This window comes from Pongo abelii, chromosome 10 (genome assembly GCF_028885655.2).
Source record: "Pongo abelii isolate AG06213 chromosome 10, NHGRI_mPonAbe1-v2.0_pri, whole genome shotgun sequence".
Taxonomy (NCBI): domain Eukaryota; kingdom Metazoa; phylum Chordata; class Mammalia; order Primates; family Hominidae; genus Pongo; species Pongo abelii.
The window spans coordinates 17,056,021-17,064,511 of record NC_071995.2 but is presented as its reverse complement, the minus strand read 5'-3'; positions in this window follow the sequence as shown (position 1 = coordinate 17,064,511).

The following is an 8,491-nucleotide window of genomic DNA, read 5'->3' as shown; positions in this document are numbered from 1 at the left end:
GGCGCCTGCCATCATGCCCGGCTAATTTTTTGTATTTTTAGTAGAGATGGAGTTTCACTGTGTTAGCCAGGATGGTCTTGATCTCCTGACCTCGTGATCCACCTGCCTCGGCCTCCCAAAGTGTTGGGATTACAGGCGTGAGCCACCGCGTCCAGCCGGTTCTAACATTTTTTTAAAAAAGAAAGTAGCACTTGACTCATCTAATGCTCTAAATATAGGATGTGTTCAAACTATTAATTGATCAATGAATAAATACTGAGTTCCTACTATCACTAAATCATGAACAATTATTGCCTGTTACATACATATATATGTGTGTGTGTGTGTTTGTGTGTATCAGGCAATATTATATATATACATATAGATATATATATGACACTGTATTGGGTAGAATATCAGCACTTGGTTTAATTGAATAAATATTTATTAAATGAATGCAATGTACTTGGTTTGATGCTAAAATCTAAAACTAAGATAAATAACGTCAAAGAGTTGTCCTCCAGGATTTTACAATCTAGTAAACACAAAGGTCAAAAAGGTAAAAAGTTGCCATTAAGCTTGTGGAAGGAAAGTTTCCATTTAGAAATAAGAATGACATTTGGGGTGTGAACTAGGGTGGTAACAGGTAAAAGTTGTATACAATAATTGACATTTTTATTCATCTTTGTTATAAGCTCTTAAATGATTGAGAAAGAGAAAGAGTTGTTATTCAGCTTAGTTTTGTCTGGGTAAAAGAATGGATTCAGCTTTTCAACCCTTCCTCTCACCACCATTTAAATTCTAGAATACCATCTTTTAGAGAAACTCAATCCAAGCCTCAGAACAAGTAATTCCCCAGTAAATATTAAAACAGTTTAAAAGGTCATTGATTTGGGGTGAGGAGAGCAAAGGTCATTCATCTGAAAAAGGAGTTACCACAATAAAGAAAAGAAAAGCAGACTGTTCAGGGGATCAAATTAGAAATATCTGGAAGAGCAAAGCATTGGAAGTCCAGTAATACCTTTGTCTGTTTTTAAAACAGGCAAAGGAAAAATGTCAGAAAGAATTGCCATCACCCTCTGTTAAGGCTTACTGTAAATAGGAAGAAAACAGGTGCCTATCACTCCCCTCAATTATATTGGGGCCTTTGTTTTTCCCTAAATCCACAGAACAGGTGCCCTGCCACAATCTGAAACTTACTGGGGGATTTCAGTAAACTTACATAAGAGTATGTTTTAAGGTCAAGAGAGCAAAAAGTGAAACAAAAATAAGCAATATTCTGAACACTTAAGGATTATTTTAGAATTATAATACATTTTAAACATGTATACTAGATTGTTTATTTCTCCCAATAACCCTATAAGGGAGTTCTTATTTTTCCTATTTTTTAGATAGACACTCTGAGATACACAGCAGCTTGAAAGCTGTGCTAACTTCTGAAATAAACTCTTAAGCTAATATTGGCAAGAGGCAAAAGTAGCCACGATGAAAGGAACAGAACTAAAAAATGATAAAAATTCTTGAAGCTAATCAAGAGAGTATAGTAAGGGTAAAAGGATAGACAAGTAGGTCAAAAGAATAGAATAGAATCCAGAAATAGAACTATATTTAATTGGTCAACTGATTTTCAACAAGGTGCCAAGACAATTCACTGAAGAAAGGAAAGCTTTCAACAAAAGGGGCTGGAACCACTGAATAGCCACATGGTAAAAAAATTGAACTTTGACCCTTAACTGACATCATACACAAAAATTAATTCAAGCTGAATCATAGACCTCAAGGCTAATACTATAAAGCCTCTGGAAGAAAACCTCGATTATCTTCATGACCTTGGGGTCGGTAAAGATGTTTTAGGCAGGAAACAAAAAATTATCCATAAAACAAAAAAAACTGATAAATTGAACTTTATCAAAAGACATTATTAATAAGTAGGAAAGCCAGAGACTGAGAGAAAATATTCCCAATACCGTGTATCTGACAAAGAACTTGTATGCAAAAGAACACCTATGACAATAATTGAGACAAAAGTAGAAAATTAAAAATAGAAAATATTCAAAATACTTGAACACTCACAAAAGAAGATATATGAATGACTAAGAAGCACATGATAAGGTATTCAATGTCATTAGTCTTCACAGATAGGCAAATCAAAACCACAACGATTTGCTTCTTCCCCAAAATTGCAAAGGCAAGAATTAAAGAAACAAAATCAAACATTGGCAAAGCTGTGGAGCAAATGAAACTCTCATACATTGCCAGTGAGGGTATAAAATGGAATCAAATAGTAAAACTGTCTCATAGTTTCTTATGAAATAAACATAGAACTGTTTTATAATCCAACAATTCTGCTTCTAAATACAGTATTCACCCAAGAGAAATGAAAGCATATGGCCACCAAAAAGATTGTTCAAGAATGATTTTAATAGCTTTATTCATACTTACCAAAAACTGGAAAAACCATAATGTTCATCAGCAGAAGAGTGCAAAGACAAGTTGCGGTATATTCATACAAGGAAATGCTAACTACGTCACGTAAAAAAGTAAGAAACTACTGACACACACAAAAATATCTAACTAAATTTCAACATTACACCAAGCAAAAGAAACCAGACCCAAAAGAGTATGGTTTCATTTACATTAAATTAAAAAATAAACAAAACTAATGTATAATAATCAAAATGATAATAGTGGTTGTTTCTAATGGAGTGGGGGCAGTGATTAGCTGGAAAGGAGCATGGCTTAGTTTGCTCAGGCTGCTATAACAAAATACCTTAGACTGGGTAATTTATAAACAACAGAAAATTCATTTCTCCCAGTTCAGCAGGCTGGGAAGTCCAAGATCAAGGCACCAGCAGATTTGGTGTGTGCCAGGGCTGCTCTTTGCTTGTAAGTTTGCTCCTTCCTGCTGCTTCCTCACATGATGGAGGGGGCAGGGCAGCTCCCTTCAACCTCTTTTACAAAGGTATTAATCCCATTCATGACAGCTCCACCTTCATGACTTAATCGCTCCCCAAAAGGCCCCATTTCCTAACACCATCACAATGGGGATTAAGTTTCAACATCAATTTTGGAGGGACACAAACATTCAGACGATAGTGAAGCATAAAAGAACTTTCTGGAGTGATGGAAATGTTCAGGGTATTGGTTTCATGGGAGTATACATTGGTCAAAACTCATTGACCTATACATTTACAATTTGTGCATTTCACTATATGCAAATTATATCTCAATAACAAATTCATTTTTTAAAACGCACGAGTTTCCCACTTCGCCTATAAAGATACACACAGGCTGAAAGTGAGAGTAGAAAAAGATATTCCATGAAACTGGAAACCAAAAAAGAACAAGAGTAACTATACTTATATCAGATAAAATAGACTGCAAATTAAAAACAAACAGAGACAAAGAGGTCACTGTAAAATGATAAAGAGGTCAATTCAGCAAGAGAAAACAATTATAAATATCTATGCACCCAGCACTGGCACTCTTAAGTATATAAAACAAATATTAATAGATATAAATGGAGAGATAGACTGCAATACAATAATAGCAGGGATTTCAACACCTGACTGTCATTAATGGACAGATCTTCCAGACAGAAAACTGACAAAGAAACATCAAAGTCAAACTATACTCTAGACTAAATAGGTCTAACTGACATTTACAGAACATTTCACCCAACTGCTGCAGAATACAGTCTTTTCATCAGCACATGAGTTCTCTAGAATAGACCGTTTCTTAGACCACAAAACAAGTCTCAACAAATTCAAATAAGTAGAAATCATTCGTAGTATCTTTTCTGATCACAATGGAATAAAACCAGAAATCAATAACAAGAGGAACCTCAGAAAATACACAAACACATGAAACTTAAACAATATGTTCCTGGATGACCAATGGGTCATTGAAGTAATTAAGAAGGAAACAACAATTTCTTAAAACAAAGAAAATGGAAATACAACAACAAAATCTATAGGATACAGCAAAAGCAGAATGAAGAAAAAAGGTTTATAGCAATAAACATGTATATCAAAAAAGTAGAAAGACTTTAAATAACTTAATGACGCACCTCAAGGAACTAGAAAAGAAAACAAACCAAACCTCAATGTAAGTAGAATGAAAGAAATCATAAAGATCAGAGCAGAAATTCGCATAAAATTGAGACTAAAAAAAAAACGCAGAAGATCAATAAAATAAAAAGTTGGTTTTTTGAAAAGATAATCAACAAACCTTTAGCTAGACTAAGAAAAAAAGAGAGAAGACTCAAATAAATGAAATCAGAAACAAGTAGCGCATGCTTGTAATCCCACCACTGAGAAGACTGAAGTGGGACGATCACTTGAGGCCAAGAGTTCAAGATCAGTCTGGGCAACATAGGGAGACCTCATCTCTACAAAAATAATAATAATAATAATATTAGCCAGGTGTGGCGATGCTACATGGAGGGTGCTATGTGGAAGATCACAGGAGCCTAGGAGTTTTTGGCTACAGTGAGCTATGATTGTGCCACTGCTCTCCAGCCTGGGTGACAAGGTGAGGCCCTGTGTCTGAAAAAAAAAAAAAAAGAAAAGAAAGAAACAAAAAGGAAACACAATAACTGAGCTATAGAAATATAAAGAATCACTAGAGACTATTAAGAACAACTACATGCCAACAAATTGGAAAATCTAGAAGAAATGGGATAAATTCCTGGGCACATATAGCCTATAACCATTGAGCTAGGAAGAAATAGAAAACTTCAACAAACCCATAATGAGTAACAAGATTGATGCTATAATAAAAAGTCTCCCATCAAAGGGAAACCCAAGGCCTAATGGCTTCACTGCTGAATTCTACCTGAACATTTAGAGAAGAACCAATTCTACTCAAATTCTTCAAAAATAAATAAATAAATACATAAATAAATAAGAGGGAACACTTTCAAACTAATTCCATGAGGCCAGGATTTCCCTGATACCAAAAGCAGACAAGGAGACAAGAAAAGAAAACTACAGGCCAATATCACTGATGAACATAGAAGCAAAAATCTTCAACAAAATACTAGCAAACTAAATTCAACAACACACTAAAAAAGATAATTTGTCACAATCAAGTGGGATTCATCCCAGGGATGCAAGAATGGTTCAACATACACAAATCAATAAACATGACATATCATATTAATAGAACCAAGAATAATAAAACGTGATCATTTCAATAGATACTGGAAAAGCATTCAATAAAATTCAACATTACTTTATGATATATATACATATATATATGTGTGTGTGTGTGTGTATATATATATATATAAAACTGTTAGCCAAGTGTGTGGTGGCACATGCCTATAGTCTCAACTACACAGGAGGCTGGGGTATCAGGATCCCTTGAGCACAGGGGTTCGAGGCACCAGCCTGGGCAATATAGTGAGACCCTCATCTCTAAAAAGCAAAACAAAACAAACCCCTCAACAAACTGGGTATAGAAGGAACATACCTCAAAATAATAAAGCCCATATAAGATAAACCCACAGCTAATATCATACTGAGCAGGGAATAATTAAAATCCTTTCTTCCAAGATCTAGAACAAGACAAGGATGCCCACTATCACCACTTTGATTCCACATAATACTAGAAGTCCTGACCAGAGCAATTAGGCAAGAGAAAGAAAGAAAGGGCATCCAAACTGATTTCATCTTTACAAATTAATGAATGTATTAAGTTGTTACATGTACCCCAAAAATATGGACATTTATTATGTATCATTAAAAAGTAACATTTTTTTTTTTTGACGGAGTCTCGCTCTGTCACCCAGGCTGGAGTGTAGTGGCGCGATCTCGGCTCACTGCCAACTCCGCCTCCCGGGTTCACGCCATTCTCCTGCCTCAGCCTCCCGAGTAGCTGGGACTACAGGCGCCCGCCACCACGCCCAGCTAGTTTTTTGTATTTTTAGTAGAGACGGGGTTTCACCGTGTTAGCTAGGATGGTCTTGATCTCCTGACCTTGTGATCTGCCTGCCTCGGCCTCCCAAAGTGCTGGGATTAAGGCATGAGCCACCGTGCCCGGCCAGAAAAAGTAACATTTTTTAAAAATCAAAAAATGTTATAAACTTCATTGAAGTTGACAATAAAAGAGTAATAAGATAATTACATAACTATCACAATTAGTTCCACCTTAATATTAGATTGAAAATGTTGAAGGTAAATGTAGGTAAATATGTCATAAAGGCGTCTGTGAAATTCTAATTTATTTCTGTGTTTTTGTCTCTTCCAGGGAAACAATCAATTTGATTGTTTGTTTCCTTGTTTTTCCCAGAAGGGGGATAGTCTTAATGCAATTGTGTACCAAGGATTAAGAAGGAGGTTATCCTTTTCACTCAAGCAGTCAAGCTGCAATGTTCCCAGAATTCCCTGGCAAATGTTTCAGGCAACATGGAGACTAAATTGTTTATTTGTTGGATTAATATTGACTTTTCCAGGATATACCATTACACTGATTCATGGAGCTTACCAAAGGTTCAGGGAGGGCATCCTGCCACTCTAGTTCCAAAACTGTAGCTCTTTAAGTTGATTTAATCAATCCCTTTAGTATAGGTGATGTATTGCTGGTTTTAAATACCAAATTCGCAGAAGCAAACTTGAAGATATGATTTCAAGTCAAGAAAATAAACACTATACACTATTTGCTAACATCTTCACAACTGCTTTCATTCTTTTGAACTCACATAAGCTTCCTGACAACAATTACCAGAATGGATTAATAAAAGTTATCATTTCTATCACGGAGTTTCTTTTAGAAAGATCAGAGCCTTCCATGTGCTGCAAGACATCACTTGGTAAATCTTGTAGAATCTATTTTTTTCTTCCAAATCTGTTTAAAATTCTTCTTTTTCTCCATTTCGATTTAGTAACTTTAGATCTCTGCATTACGTTGTGTTTTGCAGGGAGCTATTGACTTCAGCTAAGGAACCGTGAACAGTAATTATTTTGCATGACTAAGGTCTGGTACACCATTGTCAGACAGGCACTTTACAGTACCACTAGTTTCAAAATTTAGAACAGAACTGTCAAACAAGCAAATGCCTACACCAAAGACTTCTGTTTTCAAGCTACAGGCATGAGTTCTATGATGTGCAATAATAGTGTGAATCTTTGTGTTCTTGGGAAAACTTCTGATTTGACAGTCCTGGAAACGAAAGCCTGTTACTTTCTAGAACAGATACATCAGTGGTAGCAACAGTACAAATTTTCAAGCAAGGCTGAAGTATGGCATAAGAGCTGTAAAGGTGCACTGAGATTATTAAGTGGTAAAGAGAATTGTTTTTATGATGAGCAGAGGACAACCTACCCCAAACTGAGAAATTCGGATTTGACTCACCTCAATTGGACATTTTTCCAACCACTTGCGAAAACTTTTATGGAGTTACCAATTTATACTCAATTACAATTTTTATCCTAGAAACATTATACATCTAATACCAGTGTTTCCCAACGTTTTACAAAGCCCAAGAGTGGAACACTCTCACACATTATTAATAGGCAGGGACGTATATTTTATATAAGTTAAATGCCTTTTGTCTTTTCAGCACAGCCATGTATGACCCACTCAGAAACACAAGGACAAACAATTTCTGTTTACAAAGTTGACCTCTTATCCCTTTACATTCTTATAACACTTCAATTTTTTTTCTAGTGTCCTCTCTTCTACTGATAATTCAATTCTCAAAATAACACTTTAGGATAATTATTATCTTCCTTTCATAGATAGGAAACTGAAGAACAGACGAAATGACCTTAAAATGTTATATGGCAATTAAGAAATAAAGGAAGGGCGGGAAGTATGACTGAGTAGAAGGTGAGTGGGCTGAAATTCTGAGCCTTCACAGATGTCTCTGTCTGTAAGTGTGAACAAATTTTAAATATTTCCTTTTTATTGGCCTATACAAGTCTTCAGAATGAATTCATACTCATATATTTATTATTGCTGAATTATAAATCAGAATTCCAATTTAATCGGTAAAAAAGAGAAGTTTTGTCTTTCTGCTCATCAGCTACTCAGTCTGCTTTATAAGGTGCTCCCTTCTTAGGTGGAAACCCAAATAAGAAATAGCAAATTGTCCAGAGTGAAAGTAATGCTTTTTCCAGGCTATGGTAGAATTAGGATAATTATCTCAGGTTTTTATCAGAGGACACCTTCTGAGTGACCATAGAAATATTACTATAGTTTCCTAACTGGATTCTGTAGTTTTAGCCTCTCTTTCGTCACCCTCCATTTCCACAGAGCCTCCCCAGGACTGTCTGTTTGGACTTCCTGAAGCATAGCTCTGAATAAGCCACTCCTCCACTAGAAACCCTTAGTGGCTCCCCTTGTCCGGAATTTAAGCAATTTAATGATTTCTGCCTAGTCTACCATTCCAATCTTATTTCTAGAATATGCCATGTTGCAATAAAATTGAAGTATTTGTGACATGGACTGGGCCTTCTACCTATAGTTTGGCAATGTCTGGGATGTCAAGACTTCGACTGTAAGAGGT